The 18,706-nt window shown below is 48.5% G+C and overlaps 1 long non-coding RNA gene across 1 annotated transcript; it reads right to left on the bottom strand.

Annotated features, from left to right (window-relative positions):
• Positions 1–301: 301 nt before the first annotated feature.
• Positions 302–16,743, bottom strand: LOC132535392 (uncharacterized). The gene is made up of 4 exons (XR_009547170.1): positions 16,547–16,743; positions 1,512–1,671; positions 695–749; positions 302–541 (listed from the first exon to the last, which is right to left on the bottom strand). It is a non-coding gene; the product is annotated as an uncharacterized LOC132535392 (long non-coding RNA).
• Between the last annotated feature and the right edge of the window lie 1,963 nt (positions 16,744–18,706).

The raw sequence follows: 18,706 nt of genomic DNA, 5'->3' as shown, positions 1-18,706 counted from the left end.
AAAAAAAAGAGTCATCAATATAAAGACCACAGAGTGTTCATCTGTAGAGAAGAAAGGAAGACAAAAGAGAAGAAAAGAAAGGAGAGGGAGAAGAGAGGAAGGGAGAGGAGAAGAAATAAAAGGAGATGGTGGGCAAGAAAAAAAAGAAGAAAGAAGGCAATTAAGAAGGAAGGATAACAGGAAGAATAGGAGGGAGGAAGGAAAGAAAGGAGGAGGGGAGGAGTGAAGGGAAGGAGGGAAAGAGGGAAGGAGGGAGTAGATAGCAAAGTTGGCACACTTTCAAATTCACAGGCACTATGAATTCCAATTCATAACTGGTGAACACTCCACGTTTACTAAGACTTTGTGTCTATATTGGGCGTAAGGGATTAATGTCTCTTTCCTGTGGTGGCGGTGTCCATTATAGATACATAAAGAGAGATTGGGATTCTACTTCTTAAGATGCTTAAATTTTGTTTTCTAGTTTTCTTTCTTCTTTTTCCTGCTGTTAACATTTGGAAATAAAACACCAGCTTATTCGGGCATCTCAGTGGGCATTTTCCTTAGATCAACTTTATGTAGCTAGAGAAGTGATAATGCATTTTGTCTTTAGCCTTCTTAGAGGAAAGCTAGGCTGGGCAAGTCATGGATGCACATTTACTTAGTGACTGTTGAAATCTGTGGGTCTGTGACTCATGGGGACCCTTTCAGGGACCATTTCCCTGTTGGACGTCTGACAGACCTAAGGGACACAGGTTGGGAATACGTCTCTGTGAAGAAAGAAAGGAGAGAGTAGTAATTCTGGTCTACTCACCATTGTGAAATCAGGTTGACATCCAAGTGCCATGTGGATTTTTTAATTATTATTATTCACACATACTTTTCTGGAAGAATATACAAACTGAACAGAAATAATAAAGTTAAAAAAAATAGCAAGAGTAAAAATAAAAGCCACATGAGAGGTCTTGAATCAACCCAAGCTTCACACAATTCCAGTTGCATTATTTTATAGTCACCATTAGCAATTCTACTTGGAGGAAGCTCTTAATCTGTCTGGGTCACACTGTCAGGAATCAGGACGAATCAGGAGGACGAGGTCCAGAGGCCACAGAGAATGTTGAAAGCTGGCCTGGGTGGACAGGGAGCAAGAGCGCTCTGAACATCAGAGGGCTCATAGTGGAGCGGGCATTCTTCCTTGAGAAATGAGGGTGACCCAGAGACAAGGCCCTCAGGGTCAGAAACCACAGAGGGACCCCCGAGTCTGTCCCCAGGCATGACAGGCTACGAGCTGAGGGTGGACATGCCGGCTTTCTGAGGCAATCGGGACCATCCAGCTGCTGGGAATCAGGAGCAGCGAGATGCAGACATTGGACTTGCGCATCCCTTAAAGAGATGCATTTCATGCAACTGCAGGCTTCTGGGAAATGGTGAGACAAGACAGCTGGACAAAAACTGGGTTTTCAGACAATCCCGGACAGCTCTGAGAAGTCTTGTGAAAGAGCAGGTTTCCTGAGCTGTCCCCACTGACTCACTCAGACAAGACTTGGGCTTTGAAACATCTCTGTGAATTCTCAGCACCCTGACACACAGCTGGAACCCCAAGGCCGCAGATGTTCAGAAATTGGGAAGCAGCGCAAAGAATGACTTTCCGGAATCCAATCAAAAGTCGGGAGGGAGGCTGAGCACAGGCAGCTGAGAAAAGCAACAACACATGGTAGACGCACAAGTAGAAAGGACCCCTTCTCCTCTCTCAACTAGAGCTGGCCCTTCACCTAATTCTCCTGTAATTTAACATTCAACTTATTTTACCGCCCACATCACCGATAATTCATGGGTCGAGTCTTGAATATGTGATAGGATTCATTTCACTCCCAAGTAACATAAGGCCTTCTGCCTAATTTTCCCATATTTTTACATTCAATTTATTTTACAAGCCACATTACAGATAGTGGTGGAGAGAGCCTTGAAAACTCAATTTGATTTGAAAAGAAGCGAACATGATTTAGAAAGGAATATCAACATAGTTAGTGACACACTCATTCAACAAGCACTTACGCGATGCCTATCAGACTCCCCGGAACATGGTGTTCAAAGGGGTTAGACAGGCCCCCCGGGCAGTGGCACACTGGTTAAGCGCTGGTGTCTCTCAGTCTCTCTTTCTGTCTATCTCCCACTCCCCTCCTCTCTCAATTTCTCTCTGTCTTATCCAATAAAATGGGAAAAAAAAAAAAAAAGGAATGGCCACCGAGAGTAGTGGATTTGCAGTGCAGGCACCAAGCCCCCTGGAAGCAAAAATAAATAAACAAGGAAGGAAGGAAGGAAGGAAGGAAGGAAGGAAGGAAGGAAAGGGCACATGTGACCTAGGCTTCATCAAAGAGCTTGGGTGTTGCTAGGGATGATGGGACTGTCTGAAGGCGACTATGGTTTGAGACCTTTGAGACCTTGGGCGTTCAGACATAGACTCTGCAAGGTCTCCATGAGGGTGACCTGATCAGATTTGTTCCATCTTGGAAACTGGGCCTGGTCCACTCAGGTCTAGTGCCTGTGATAATGTGTATTCTCAATCGTAAGTCACATGTAATAGGCATCTGAATATATTCTGTTCCCAAGATGGTGAGAGAATGGATGTGTGTGTGTGTGTGTGTGTGTGTGTGTGTGTGTGTGTGTGTGTGTGTGTGTCTGTGACCCAGACAGATTAAGAGCTTCCTCCAAGTAAAATTGCTATGGTGACTATAAAATAATGCAACTGGAATTGTGTGAGGCTCGGGTTGATTCAAAACCTCTCATGTAGCTTATTTTTTTTTTGCCTCCAGGGTTATTGCTGCAGCTCAGTGCCTGCACCATGAATCCACTGCTCCTGGAGGCCATTTCCCCCCCTTTTGTTGCCCTTGGAATTGTAGTCTTGTTGGGGTTATTACTGTTGTTGTTTTTGTTGTTCGTTGTTGGGTAGGACAGAGAGACATGGAGAGAGGAGGGGAAGACAGAGAGGGGGACAGAAAGACAGACACCTGCAGACCTGCTTCACCGCCTGTGAAGCGACTCCCCTGCAGGTGGGGAGCCGGAGGCTTGAACCAGGATCTTTATGCTGGTCCTTGCGCTTTGTGCCACCTGCTCTTAACTCGCTGCGCTACCACCCGACCCCCTTCATGTGGCATTTTCTTGAGTTTCCTTCTCTCTGAGTTGCAAGCTATGTGCTCTGGCTGATAAACTACCATGCCTACCACACCCAGGGAGATTTGGGCATGTGACCCTTCTTAATAGTTGAAATTTTACCTCCCTGGGCAGACAACCCAATCAATGTGTCCCAGAACCCCCTCCCCAGAGCCCTGCCCCACTAGGGAAAGATAGAAACAGGCTGGGGGTGTGGATCCACCTGCCAACACCCATGTCTAGCAGAGAAGTAATTACAGAAGCCAGAACTCTCACCCTTCTGCTCCCCATAATAATCCTGGGTCCAGACTCCCAGAGGCACAAACAATAGGGAAGCTTCCAATGGAGGGGATGGGACATGGAACTCTGGTGGTGGGAATTGTACCCCTCTTATCCTATGGTCTTGTAGATATTTTTATTTTATAAATAAAAAAGATAAAAAATGGCCTAATAAACTATAAACCTTAGTAATAATAAAAAAAGAACTTTGGGGCTGGGCAATAGCACACCAGTTGAGTGCATCCGTGTTACCATGGTCAAGAATCCAAGTCAGGGGAGTCGGGAATAAGCGCAAGTGGCGCAAAGCGCAAGGACCGGCATAAGGATCCCGGTTCGAGCCCCCGGCTCCCCACCTGAAGGAAGTCGCTTCACAGGCGGTGAAGCAGGTCTGCAGGTGTCTTTCTCTCCCCCTCTCTGTCTTCCCCTCCTCTCTCCATGTCTCTCTGTCCTATCCAACAATGATGACATCAATAACAACAACAACAAAGAACAAAGGCAACAAAAGGGAATAAACAAAGAAATGTTTTTTTTTTTAAAAAGAATCCCAGGTTCAAATCCCTGCTCCCCACCTGCAGGGAGGAGGCTTCATGTGCTGTGAAAGAAGGTTGCATATTTATTTTCCCCTTCTTTGTCTCCTCCTTCCCTCTCCATTTATCTCTGCCCTATCAAATAAATAAAATAAAACTAACGGAAAAAATATAGGAGCCAGGCAGTGACACGCCCACCTCGGTTAAACACGCATAGTATGAAGTGCAAGGACCAGTGCAAGGGCCCAGGTTTGAGCCCCACTCCCTACCTGCAGGTTTTTTTTTTTTCACAAGCAGTGAAGCAGATATATATATATATATCCTCTTCCCTCTCAATTTCTCTCTGTCCTGTCCAATAAAATGGAAGAAAAAAAAAAAAAGGTCTCCAGGAGCAGTGGATTAATAGTGCTGGCATCCAGCCCCAGTGACAATCCTGGAGGAAAAATAAATAAATAATAAGTAAATAAAAAATAAAAAATATTGGAACTTCAAAGCAGAAAATTGATTATTAAGAAAAACCCAAAGACTCAAAAGATAGCCAGAGTTATGATGTGGGCGGCCACCACTTTGAGGAGCTTTACCAGGGAGCCTCTGGGGTCAGGAAGGAGCTCTCCGACTCCCTCAGGGACTTTCCAAGAGTGGGATTATCATGGGCCACAGGATGGTAGGAACTCCTTCTGTGTTGTTGTTGTTTTTTTTTTTTTGATTTATTTTTTTATCTTTATTTGCTTAATGGATAGAGACAGCCAGAAATTGAGAGGAGGCAGGAGATACAGAGAGAGGCAGAGAGACACCTGCAGCCCTGCTTCACCACTCGCAAAGCTTTCCTCCTGCAGGTGGAGTCCTGGGGCTCGAACCTGGGTCCTTGAGCACTGTAACATGTGCGCCTCCCTTTTTTTTTTTTTTTGTATTTCAACCTAGCTTAGTCCTTCAAAAAGAATGAGACAACCAACAAAGTGGATGGATTCTTATTTATCTCATCAAAATACGTTCTCTATCCCTCTTCCTAAATCCAACCCAATGGATCATGGGAAACTGTGAGCAAACATAACACGGGGCGTTAGATCACAGGAGAACAATCTTTGGTGTTTGGGCCCTAGTCTGCTTCATCGTCCGTGAAGAAAGATGGGGGCTCCATATCCCTGCCCACATGTTTAATGACTGTGCAAGGCTGTGTGAAATGTCACCCAGGTCTAGACCAGGGTCACGGGTCTGAGTGAACAGAAAACAATGGAAGCGTAATAATGCGGGAGAGTCAGATTATGGTTTCCTTCCCAGGAAACCAGCTTTTGAAAGATTCCCACTGTCGGCACCTGTAGCAGGTGCTGCCCAGTTGGGATGTTCCCCTTACCAGGAAAAGCTGTCTCTCTATTGAAATGGAAATACAGAAACAGAGGCTCTAATGAGTCCGCATCTCCTTTGGGCCTACATATAATTTACACATAAAATAAAATCGCACACGGCCTTGTTTCCTAGCATATTTGTTGCCTTCCCTCCTTTTAAAAATGCCTCTTCTCGCAATTAACTTTCAACATTGAGAAAGAGGAACTCAGGTGTCAGGTGACGGGGATATCTGTTAATTAAGCCGAGCACAGAGCATTAATTACCTGAGCTCCGTGTGGAAATGCGTCCAGGTCTAATAACTGACATTCAGCCAGAGGTCTCTGCATTCGCGTCCCTCCCAAGAAGGGGCTCTGATTTTTTCCCTCGCTTCCTTTCACACGTCAGGTGGATGATGCTGCTCCTTCCCCCCCCCCCCCTGTTTCTGGGCCTAGTTTTTACAAAGAAAAAGGACCATGGAAACCTGGTTGGAATTTGCTGTTTTTAATTCCTTCTTGGTTTCCTGTTTTATACCAGCACCGAGGATTTGATCGTTCTAAGAAATGATTTTTAAAGACTCGGGAGTCTATTATTAGCATGCTATTCTTTGATTCTAGTTGTCTTCATTGCTGGGTTTATCCACCAGGGTTCTAGCTGGGGCTTGGCACTGGCACTGTGAATCCACTTTTCTTGGTGGTCACTTTTTTTTTTTTCATTTAAAAAATTTTCCTTTTTATTTTATTTGAGAGGTCAGAGAGAAATTGAGAGGGGAGAAGATAGAGAGGAGAGAAAGAGAGACACCTGTATTCCTGCTCCACTGCTCCTGAAGCTTCCCTCATACTGCAGGTGGGGAACAGGTGCTCGAACCTGGGTCCTTGCATATGATGACATGTACACTCAACCAGGTTGACCAGCACCCAGTCCCAACAGGTGTAGGTTCTGAATCTCACCCCTACAGACCAGCTAACTCACCAGCCCTGGAACGAGATGCCACTTAAGAACAATCTTCAGACCTCTGTAGGATGGTCTGGTGTCAATAAGTAAACTACAGCAACAAACACACAGATCAAAGAATTCCTCGCCGACGGACTCCTGGACCTGTAGATGACTTCCTGTAAAGGCTGACTGCTCAGTTTTTAGGTTTGGTTTGGTTTTGACTCTCCACCTGTTGATTGTGTTAAATCATCTCACAGTCATGACCACCGTTCGTGCTTTGGCCAGCAGTGCTGTCCACTGTCTCTGTCTCTCATGGTCACCAAAACTTTGGGGTTAGAAAATTAATTGATGAGTTCATTGATTCATTTCAACTAGCAAGATCGTGTATGTGTGTGTGTGTGAGTGTGTGTGTGTGTGTGTGACTGTGTGTGGCTGTGAGTGTGTGTGTGTGTGTGTGAGTGTGTGTGTATGTGTGTGTGTGAGTGAGTGTGTGTGTGAGTGTGTGTGTGTGTGAGTGTGTGTGTGTGAGTGTGTGTGTGACTGTGTGTGTGAGTGTGTGTGTGTGAGTGTGTGTGTGAGTGTGAGAGTGTGTGTGTGAGTGTATGTGTGTGAGTGTGTGTGTGAGTGTGAGAGTGTGTGTGTGAGTGTGTGTGTGAGTGTGTGTGTGTGTGTGTGAGTGTGTGTGTGAGTGTGTGTGTGAGTGTGTGAGTGTGTGTGTGTGAGTGTGTGTGAGTGTGTGTGTGACTGTGTGTGTGAGTGTGTGTGTGTGAGTGTGTGTGTGAGTGTGAGAGTGTGTGTGTGAGTGTATGTGTGTGAGTGTGTGTGTGAGTGTGAGAGTGTGTGTGTGAGTGTGTGTGTGAGTGTGAGAGTGTGTGTGTGACTGTGTGTGTGAGTGTGTGTGAGAGTGTGTGTGTGTGTGTGTGTTTGGTTCTGATTAGTACTGGCCTCCTAGCTGGCCAGGTCCACCTGTTTGCAGACATGTGTCTTTCTCCTCTCGTGACTAGTCAGAGTCACTGTGCTGTGCAGTTTGGAACCTGGTTGCTTGCCGTGACTGTTAATCATTTGCCTTGCTAATTAACAGAAACATGTTCAAAAATCTCACCTTTACTAAGGGAGCCTTCGAAGCTTTATCAAGATTTCCAGCTGACGAAAACATACAGGGTTTTCTTGGAAGACGCAAATCAATACGGAACCCACACTCTGGCCACGGAGAGTTTTGTGGAATACCCACAGTTTTACAGGGTGTGTTAGCAGTGTCCTTTTTCAAATTGAGAATGTATCTCTGAACTGTCACAATTCACTGCTAAGGAAGCATGATTTTGAATATACTCTTATTTCTTCTAGATGATTCCAAACTGCCACCATGAGCCAAAATGGTAAGACCTTTCCTCCGTCTCCCCACCCTCCTTTAGGAGATAATTCTTTTTTCCAAATCTAAGATTTTCATTGCAATGAATCACTCTATTTTTATTTTATTATTATTTTCTTTCTTTTTCTTTTTTTTTTTATTAGATAGGACATAGAGAAAGTGGGAGAGAGGAGAGGGGAGGTAGAGGGGGGGAGAGAAAGACAGACACCTGCAGACCTGCTTCACCGCCTGGGAAGCGACTCCCACCCTCTCACCTGCACTCAAGGTAGGGAGTGGGGACTTGAACCCAAATCCTTGAGTGGGTCCTTGCACTTCATACCATGTGTGCTCAACCCAGTGTGCTACAGCTCCAACCCTTCCTTCCTCCTCCTCTCTCTCTCTCTCTCTCTCTCTCTCTCTCTCTCTTTCACTCATGGTGGTGTGGAGATGAACCTCAGACCCTGTAGCCTCAGGCATATAGTCTCTTTGTATAATCCTTATATTATCTCACCCACACTCCGATGGCCTATTTTTAAATAGAAAGGTGACATTCTCTTCCTAAATCTTGGGAGAGTGTTGGGGGGGGGGGTGTCACCTACTACTTGAGAATTGTTTTTATTTGGAAAGGAAGGGAAGCTGATGCAGGCTAGCTGCCTGAAGGTGGAGGGGGGGTGACTTTGGAGGGAGAGGTCGTTCTATCTCCACTTTCTGGAAGAAAGCAGATTCCAGACTGTGCCATCCTGGGGCTAACAGGGTCTACCCGAGTCCCCTGCTTCCAGGTCTGAGTTCTTCCTCCACCAGACCGCCCACGACCAGTTACAGGTAAAGAAGATGCCCAGAAACATCTATTTCAATGTTCGGCTCAGCAACTCAGCCATGGAAACTGTATTTTAATTTTGACTTTTGTTCAGAATAAACAGTCAGGGATTCCCCCCCCCCCCCATCAGGCTTCTCCGTCAAATGTCCGTCCAGATGCAATCAGCTTTATTAGCTGCGGGTGAAAAACCCAGTCTCTCTCGGGGTGAGTCGCGCCACACAGTTCCACAGCTGAGCGTTTGCTGTGACTTGGGCAGTCTGCGAGGCTTAGCTTGATGATAATCACTCACACTACGTCTTTCTGTCTTTCTTATTCCATCAGAGGACTTCACTCTCCGCAGGCTGATTCCCTGTTGTCCACTAACTAGTTCATTGTGTCATCTGTTTGCTCCTCTGATTTCTGTTTTGTCTGCATCCCGTGAGTCACCCTGGCATTCCCATGGTGGCATGGATGCTTAACTGAGTGTGCCACCGCCCACCCCACACCCCCCCTTTTAAAAAATATTTACGTAGGGAGTCGAGAACCGGGATCCTTGTGTGGGTCCTTGAGCCTTGTGCCACCTGCACTTAACCCCCTGCGCTACTGCCCAGCTCCCCACTTGTCTCCTTTTTGATAGAGAGAAATTGAGAAGGAAGCGGGTAGAGAAGGAGGGAGGAGCAGACAGACACCTGCAGCCCTGCAGGTGGGGGCGGAGGGCTGGAGCCTGGGGCTGTGTGCACGATGATGTGTGTGTGCACTCAGCAAGGTGCATCACAGCCTCGTCACGTTGGTGCCTCTTTCTCTTCTTGTCTATCTTTCCCTCCCTTTCTCTCTCTCTCTCTCTCTCTCTCTCTCTGTGTGTGTGTGTGTGTGTGTGTGTGTGAGTGTCTCAAAACAGAGAATAAAAATAGCGATGAGGAAGCATTGTGCATGTGTGACAGCATGTGACTCACACCGTGTGATACTGAGGAGAATCATTCTTCCCTAAGACCCTGAGTTTATGCCCTCAGTACCACGGGGAGGGAGGGAGGGAGAGAGAGAGTGAGAGAGAGAGAGGAAGGGGGGAGAGAAGTGGTGAGGTTCATGTGAAGAGACTTGTTTGTTAAGGAGACTGAATTATCTCCTTTATTGGGGTGGGGAGAACTCAAGTTGAGGGCCCGGCTGTGACACACCTGGTTAAATACACACACGACAGTGCGCAAGGACCCAGGTTCAAGCCCCTGGTCCCCACCTTCAAGGGAGAAGCTTCATCAGTGGTGAAGCAGGGCTGCAGGTGTCTCTCTGTCTCTCTTCCTCTCTATCTCCCCCTCTCCTCTCAGCTTCTCTCTGCCTCTATCCGACAACAATTAAATAAATAAGATTTTCTTAAAAGCACTCAAATTGACAGGTTATAGGCAGGGAGGTAAGGAAGGGGAGACTTGGGGTGAACAGGGCTGCTGAGCGCCCACAGGCAGGGAGGGTTTTGTCCTGAGCCTGAGAACACGAACGCACATCTGAATGTTGCTCGGGACCGAATCTGCGTGAGCGGCAGGTCTGGAGGCAGGGTGCTGGAAGGAGCCGGCACCGGCAGCAGCAGGGGCTGGAGAGTGTCTCACAACATGGTCTCTGTGTGTGTCTGCATGTACGTCAGTGCACGGGCAACTGTGCCCACGCACACGCACACATGTGCCCACAGTCCCAGCATGCACGCAGACCCGCGGAGGAGGGGAGGCAGCCGGGCCCCTTGCCTTTAGAGGGTTTTCCTGTGGCTCTTGTTATTAATTCACTGTACACATCTCTGTGACCCAGTTTCCTCATCTGTAAAATGACGGTAATTATATTTATGAATAAAACACTAGGAGTGCCGGGGATGAAAGGGAATACATGATTGAGTGGAAGCGGTTTTCTGACAAAGTATGGGGACCGTGTTCACTTGGTGTCTGACACTTGCCTTTCACGCACAGGAGTGTGTCATTGGTCACTGAGGGGTGACAAACACTGGCCTGCAGGGAGAAGGGGCCGGGGGAGCTGCCGAGTGTGTGAAAGGACGGGTTGTTTAAAAGTGTTTGTTTTTAATAAGAGAGAGATAGAGAGAGAAGAGGAAGGAGAAGGGAGAGAAGGGAGAGAAGGAGGAGGAGGAGAAGGAGGAGAAGGAGAAGGAGGAGGAGGAGGAGAAGGAGGAGAAGGAGAAGGAGGAGGAGGAGAAGGAGAAGGGGAGGAGGAGGAGGAGGAGAAGGAGGAGGAGGGGAGCAGGAGGATGAGGAGGAGGAGGAGGAGGAGGAGAAGGAGAAGGAGAAGGAGGAGAAGGAGGAGGAGGAGAAGGAGAAGGAGGAGGAGAAGGAGGAGGAGGAGAAGGAGGAGGAGGGGAGGAGGAGGATGAGAAGGAGAAGGAGGAGGAGGAGGAGAAGGAGGAGGAGGAGGAGAAAGAGGAGGAGGAGAAGGAGGAGAAGGAGGAGGAGGAGGAGGAGAAGGAGGAGAAGGAGGAGAAGGAGGAGGAGGAGGAGGAGGAGGAGGAGGGGAGGAGGAGGAGGAGGAGAAGGAGAAGGAGGAGGGGAGGAGGAGGAGGAGGAGGAGGAGGAGGGCCAACGCTCTTCTCACCACTGGCTGACGGTGGTGCTGGGGGCCGGCCCTGGGACCTGGGAGCCACAGGCATGAAGGTCTCTTTGCAGACCCATTGTGCTGTCTCCTTGGCACTAAAAGGACTTAATTTAAGATCTGTCACAGGCTGGGGCTGGCTCAGGCTCAGGTCATGTGTGAGTGAGGTCTGGGTTCGATCCCTGATAAAACAAGTGAATAAGTGAATGTTTTCTCTCTCTCCCTCTCCCTCTCCCTCTCCCTCTCCCTCTCCCTCTCCCTCTCCCTCTCCCTCTCCCTCTCCCTCTCCAAGTTCAAGTCCCCAGTCTACCTGCATGACTGGTGAAGCTGGGCTGCAGGCGTCTCTCTCCCTCTCTCACCCCTCCCCCCTTTACTTTCCCTCTATCTTATCAAAAAACTAAGGTAAGAGTTGTTTTTTCTTAAAGGAAGCCATCAGTCAAACTCACAAAGCTGAGTTCTATGGGCAGATACTTTTTATTTTTCTCAACTCAAGATTTATTTTCACTCTTCTGTCTTAGAAGACATCCCTTAAGCATTCATTTGATTACTTTGAATTTTGATTTATTTTGTTACTAATGGATAAAGACAAAGAGAAATTGAGAGGCGAGAGTGGAACAGAGAGGGAGAGAGACAGAGAGACCCCTGCAGCCCTGCTTCACCACTTGTGAAGCTTTCCCCCTGCAGGTGGGGACCCGGGGCTTGAACCCAGGTCCTTGTGCACTGTGATGTGATTGGTTAACCATGTGTGCCACCGTCTGGTCCCTCTAAACATTATTTTCCTTTCGATGACTGTCTCTCATTCACATTTATATGCTTTGGTCGGAAAGGCTTTGACTAGCCGTTCTCACATTAGTCCTGCCATAAAAGTCGTGAAGCCTCAGCAAACCACTCAGAGCTTAAATATGGGAGTCAAAACCCTAATCACGATTTAATATAACTAAATATGTACGTACTTGATGGTCAATCATCTGCCCCATTTGCAGGGCCCTTTGGCTTGGAAATGGCAAAATCTCCCAGGGTCCCAGGGAAGAGCTGTACTTGACAAGGTGTCTATTGAAACAGACCGTGAAGCCCACTTAGGGATGGAAACCTCACTCCAGCCTTAGTGAACCAGAGCTAAGAGGCAAATTATTCAATTACGGTGAATTTACAGCAGCTTAATATTTGATAAAAGGGGTTTCTCCACCATCAGAACATCTTATTAAAAACCCTTGAGCAGCCGAATAACACCGGAAACTCTTAAGATGTTTGAACCACTTATTAAGAAAATTCATCTAGCTTGATCTTTTATGAGTGGTCTCGTTTGAAAGATTTTTTTTTTATTTGCGGGGAGGGGGGCTGGGGGAAGGCGGTAACTGTCAGCTGTTTTGCGCATGTCCCTGGAGCCTGGACATTAACCCGCTAACTCTTCTTCTTCCCTGTAACCAGGGTGGGGAGGGGTGAAGGCAAACACAGTGGAACCCCGGAACCCCGTCCTTGGGCTGGCAGAGAGACAACCAGTATCACTTCTTGAGGCTGTTTTTAATTTATGAGAGAGAGAGAGAGAGAGAGAGGTAGGGAGACGGAGAGGGAGAGAGACAGAGACAGAGAGAGAGAGAGAGAGAGAGAGGGAGAGGGAAGAAGAGAGAGGGAGAGAGATAGAGAGGGAGATTTAGAGAGAGAGAGAGAGAGGGAATGGGAGAGGGAGAGGGAGAGAGATAGGGGAGAGGGAGAGAGACTGGGTAGAGGGAGAGAGGCAGAGAGAGGGAGGGAGATTTAGAGAGAGAGAGAGCAGGAGAGAGGGAGAGGGAGAGAGACTGGGTAGAGGGAGAGAGGGAGAGGGAGAGGGAGAAGGAGAGGGAACAGAGTGCTCCCTGCTCATCTCAGGCACAGAGTGGCTCTGATCGCCTGAAACTCACTGCACATTCTGGGCGTGCATGCCAGGTGCTCACTGCTGGGCTGTCTCTCTGTCTTGTCCCTCCGAAACTGGGCAGTGAGGTGGAGATCTCTGCTTGATCGGGGCCCTGCCTAGCGGTGCTTGATTGTAAAAAGGACACACAGGAGCCACAGAACACGTCACTCGCCTGCTGGAGAGGGAACTGCTAGAAGCTGATTCTCCTGCCTGAGTCTCCAAGGCCAAAGGTTCAAGCCCCATCACTCACCACATGCCAGGGCTGAGCAGGGCTCCAGTAAAAAAAGAACCAAAATTAAATATAAAATAACAAAAAATATAATAATAATAACGAGGAGGAGGATAATGATGATTAATAATAAAACAACAGGGTTTCTTCACCCTGGACATGGGTATGACTCACCTCCAGTTAATATTCAGCCCCTGGGGCCAGGTGTAGTGCATATGGCGCAAAGCGCAAGGACTGGCATAAGGACCCCGGTTCGAGCCCCCGGCTCCCCACCTGCAGGGGAGTCGCTTCACAGGCGGTGAAGCAGGTCTGCAGGTGTCTGTCTTTCTCTCCCCCTCTCTGTCTTCCCCTCCTCTCTCCATTTCTCTCTGTCCTATCCAACAGCGACATCAATAGCAATGACAACAATAACAATAAATACAACAAGGGCAACAAAAGTGGGAAAAAATGGCCTCCAGGAGCAGTGGATTCGTAGTGCAGACACTGAGCCCCAATAACAACCCTGGAGGCAAAATGAAATAAATAAATAAGTAATAAAATTCAGCCCCCTTGGAAAATTCATTTTGCCTTATGTGTCCTGTTAAGACGCTCCAGGAAGCAGTCGACCTCACCAGTGTGTCCTGGAACCCACCTCCCCAGAGTCTTGTCCCACTAGGGAAAGACAGAAACAGGCTGGGGGTGTGGATCCACCTGCCAACACCCACGTCCAGCGGAGAAGCAATTACAGAAGCCAGAACTCCCACCTTCTCCCTCCATAAAGATCCTGGGTCCATGCTCCCAGAGGGAGAGATGTCAGGGGAAGGTGACCAGAGGGCTCTGAACCGCAACTCCATCAGGACCCGGAGGGAGAAGAGGGAAAAAAGTAAAGACATTTGGAAGTAGTAGCGGGTGCAGTTATGACTTAGAAAGAAAGAGGAGGGGCTGGGTGGTAGCGTGCCTGATTGAACACACTTGAGCAAGGACCTGGGTTTGAGCCCTGGTCTTCACCTGCAGGGGGAACCTTTGCGATTGGTGAAGCAGGACTGCAGGTGTTTCTCTGTCTCCCTCCCTGTCTCCTTCTTCCCACTTGACTTCTGGCTGTCTCTATCCAATAAATAAATAAATAAAGATAACAACAAAATTTTAAAAAAGAAAGAGAAAGTAGGATTTTGGGGGGGGAAGATAAATACATAGAAATAAAGACAGGTAGTTATAGAAATAATCGTCAACCCATATCTGTGACCTTGGGAGAACCGCTGCAATTTCCAGTGGAGGGGGATAGGGACACAGTACTCTGGTGGTGGGATTATACCCCTGTTATCTTGCAATTTTATACGTTAATATTAAATCACTAATAATTTTTTAAATGCCCTTGGATTCAGCCTGCATTTCTCACAGTTTCTGAGTAGGGGGCATCTGCCAACACCCCCACCCCTCAGCTGTTCACCCTCACTTACAAGGAGCCGGGGTGGGGATGGCTGTTCCTAGCCCCCGGGTTTCTGCAAAGGGTGGGGCCTGCTAACTGGACACTGGTTTATAGGATCAGGCTCCTCACACACAGTGAGGCTGGAACCCCAGCCCTGCCCTCTTCAGCTGTCCAGTTTGGAGCCAACTCTCCTTGGAGAGTTCTATGGTCCTGGACTTGAGGTGGGTGGAAAGGTCTGCTCACCTGGACAGGCGTCTTAGCTGGAAGGACACTTGGAGACACCTGGTGGGTCTGGCGCTGGGTCCTTCCAGTAAGAATCCCGGCCAGATAGACAAAGATTCTCTCTGCTCAAGCCTCCTTGTCAGGGAACGGCTGATGAGAATATTGACTTTTCTTTTCTTTTTTTTCTCTTTCTTTCTTTCTTTCTTTTTTTTTTTCCCAACTTCCAGAAACAGAGCAGGACTTCTTAATCTGGGTTTAGTTAAACTTCCCCTACTGCTCCAGAGGCATCCTCCTCAAATAGAAAGGAGGCAGAGGGAGGAGGTGGAAATGCTAATTAAGCCCTGTCTCTATTCCAGTGACTGTTGTGAGAATTCACAGTATGCAAATCAGATGGAACTACCCCGGGCTGAGCCAGCTAGGGCTGACTGGGGGCCTGGATTGACAAGGCTGGTGAAAAGGTAAGAGCCTCTTGTCACCCTCTCCTGGAAGCCCTCACCCCAGCCTCTATCCGCTCAGCAGAGTCTGCAGCCCGGAAACAAGAGAATCAGATGAGTGTGTGTGTGTGTGTGTGTGTGTGTGTGTGTGTGTGTGTGTGTGTGTGTATGTGTGTGTGAATACAACATTCTCTGTTCTCCAGTATTGCAGCTGCGTGTGTGTGTGTGTGTGTGTGTGTATGTGTGTGTGAATACAACATTCTCTGTTCTCCAGTATTGCAGCTGCATTCAACTTGACACACACACACACACACACACACACACACACACACACACACACAGAGGCAAGCAGCCACCACCATTCAGCTCAGTATAAATGTCACAGCGTCAAATACCAAATACAGAGAATTATGAACGTTAAGTGGCCTCCTATAATAAAGCTCATTATTAATGGACCTATTAGCTCCGCATCCATTTGAACTGACAGCAACTTCTTTCTACAGCAGCGGTTTGCTCCCTTTTACATCCAAGACCCTTCTGACATCTCAATGTATATTAAGAGGCAGAGGAGCGGGTGGGGTGGTGGGGGTTGGGGGGGCTGATGGAAGCCGTGCATACTAGTCTGGAAGAGAGAGAGAAAAAAAAGAGAGAGTGAGACAGGCACCCACACAGAGGGAGCCAGTATTTCCCAGACACCATCAGAAAAAGTGTGTGTCTGTGTGTGTGTGTGTGTGGGGGGGGGGGGTTCAGGGAGCACAGGCCACAGGCCAGCTTGCTGTGCTACTTCTGGCCAGGCACAGAGCATTCCAGTTCCTGGGCATGTTACAAAAAAAAAACACCCCCAGCATTTTCCTGGCGTGGACTGTTGAGGAGGCTTCTGGAATATGCCGCTGGGTCTGCTTTCTAACTGGAGTGTAAAGTGAGCTGCCCTTGGTGTTTGTTTTCCGAGGCCAATTCTGGCACAGGCATGAGTCCGCCTCTCCCAGGGCTACTCTTGCGTTAGGAGAGGCAGAGAGGAAGAGACGTCGTGGCTCCCCCACATGGCGTCCTGTCCAGCTTGACCCTGAGCCTGAGTCCTGAGTCCGACCCAGTGAGCTCTCTCTCCAGTCCTCTCTCCACCAGGGTTTGTAACAAACAGGTATTCTTACCTGCAAGCATCAAGTCCAAGGTCCCACCTCACCCTGGGTTAGGAATCTCTGACTTCGCACCCGGTTCATTGCAGTACTGTGTCCACACAGCTGGGAACCCACGGACCAGCCGAGTCCCAGGGCACACACAGGACACAGGGCACACAGCTCAGCTATGCACAGAGCAGGTAGGAGGCTCACTTACTTCCCAGTCTCCCCTCCTCGTCCTCCCCCCCATCCCCCCTAAATCTAAAATCCAGATTTTAAAATTCAGCACCCAGAATCTAAAATCCAGGTGCTCACTTGGCCTCTGGGTAAGACAAACTCACCAGTCAGCTCAGCAGAAAGCACAGGATGGGGCAGGCACTAGGACAGCTTCCTCAGATGCGGCCATAGCCCCCAGCTTCCCTGCAGAGAAAGGTTCTGCCAGGGAAGGATCTTGCAGGGGCCAGGCAGCATGGCCCTGGTAATTAAATGCATTCTTAAAGGAACCCTGGATTGCCATATGCAAAGACAACGTCATAGTTTCGGCTTTAAAATATTGTCAGAGTCCCCGGGGAATGAATCATAAATGAAGAAACAGGAGGAATGTAATAAACGGGCTTTGCAGCCAGCAACTAGTCTGAAATCATGCAGAAAATGACAGGAGAGGGTGGCCACACTTCCGTTCACCAGTGTCAGCTCAGAAACTGCGTCTCACGGATTGTCAGCAAGAACCTACTGTGTGCTGGGCACTGTGGAGGAAAAGTAGCCTTCTTGCTCTCTCGGGGAGCACAGAGATGTCATGTGCCCATCTGAGCCTAGTCTGGGAAATAGAAACCCTTAAGAACGTGTCCACTGGCAAAGCGAGGTTGAGTCTGCAGTGCCCGGCAGGAGAGTCAGTGATCTTCAGTGTCTGCCATGGGCATTGAGGACAGCAGGTGAACATTAGTTCTCATGGACGTCACCAAAGGAGGCTGTGAGAGTCACAGGGATGCTTGAGCACCTTGCAGTGTAAGAAGGGGCCGTTGGGGAGAGAGGCTGATGGCAGGTGACCACCAGGGTGAGTGTCCCAGCACGGCCTTAGTGGCATAAGAAGGGTCCACATGTAAGGAGGTAAGCCTTGCCTGGAAAAGGAGGTGGAAGGGTGGTGGCAGCACGCTGGGTGCCGGGTTAAGTGCACCTAGTATGAAGTGCAAGGAACAGCACAAGGATCTGGGTTCGAGCCCCCGGCTCCCCATCTGCAGTGGGGACACTTCACAAGCAGTGAAGCGGGTCTGCAGGTGTCTCTCTGTCTCGCTCCCTCTCTAGCTCCCCCTCCCCTCTCAATTTCTCTCTGTCCTGTCCAATCAAGTGACCTCCGAGCAGTGGATTTGTAGGGCTAGCTCCGAGCCCCAGTGATCACCCAGTCAAATAAAAAAGGAAGTCTGGATAAAAAAAAAAAAACTACTATTCCCACCACTCCTAGATGAAGAAATATGCTGTGTGAGAGAGAACATGAAAGCAAGACCAAAAAAAAAAGGGGGAGAAAGGTGTGTTTTTTTCATTCTAAGATTAACACACCCACTCTCCATCCCCACCTGAAATCAGCAATATCCACCGTGTGCGTCTTCATGGATCTGAAGCCCCAGAAGAAACCTGCTTCATCCCTCCGCTCAGCTCACCCCCTTTCCGTGTGCCCACTGGCCATCGTAGACATGGCTCGCCTCACCTCCACAGGATTCACCCAGCCTGGCATGGCAGCACTTTCACACAGCTGGAGTGAGTGCTCTAGGCTGAGTGGTCGGTGAACTCCAATCCAGTAGTGTTTCAAGAGTCTAGAGGGAGGGGAAAAATCTCCAGTGTGGGTGGTGGCGCACCTGGTTGAGCATACATGTTAGAGTGCCGAAGGACCCGGGTTCAAGCCCCCAGTCCCCACCTGCAGGAAGAAAATTTGGTGAGTGGTGAAGCAGGGCTGCAGGTGTCTCTCTGTCTCTCTCCTTCTCTATCATCCCCTTCCTTCTTGATTTATGGCTGTCTCTATCCAGTCAATAAAGATTAAAAAAATATTTAAAAATCATAATAATAGTTTACAAAAAGAAAAAGAATTCCCAACTCATTGTGTATGATGGCCATGTGGAGGTCAGTGGGTTTTCACTTATGTGCCAGTCCACTGAGCACAGGTCAGTCACTCACCTGTGTGTGACAGAATGTGACAGTTCCAGGGACAGACAGATGGACAAGGAGAAGCCTGGAATCCACAGTGGTGTGGAGTGGTGGAAGCACTGGGGTGTGGGAAATGGAGTAGACGGTGGAGGTCTGGGGAGATGAGTCTTCCCGAAGTGTGAGCCAAACTCCCCTGGAATATGGGTCAGTCATGGAAGGATAGTCCATTGGGTGGGAGAGAAAACTCTGAGGTCACTGATAAAAGGAAGTCGGGCTCAAATCGAGTGCAAAGGATGCCTTGGAGGAATGTACCCACTGGTAACAAGGGCCTGGAGATTTTCTTTTCTTTTTATGTTTATTTATTT

Source organism: Erinaceus europaeus, chromosome 22 (genome assembly GCF_950295315.1).
Source record: "Erinaceus europaeus chromosome 22, mEriEur2.1, whole genome shotgun sequence".
NCBI classification, from domain to species: Eukaryota; Metazoa; Chordata; class Mammalia; order Eulipotyphla; family Erinaceidae; genus Erinaceus; species Erinaceus europaeus.
This window is presented reverse-complemented; position numbering and strand designations above follow the sequence as displayed.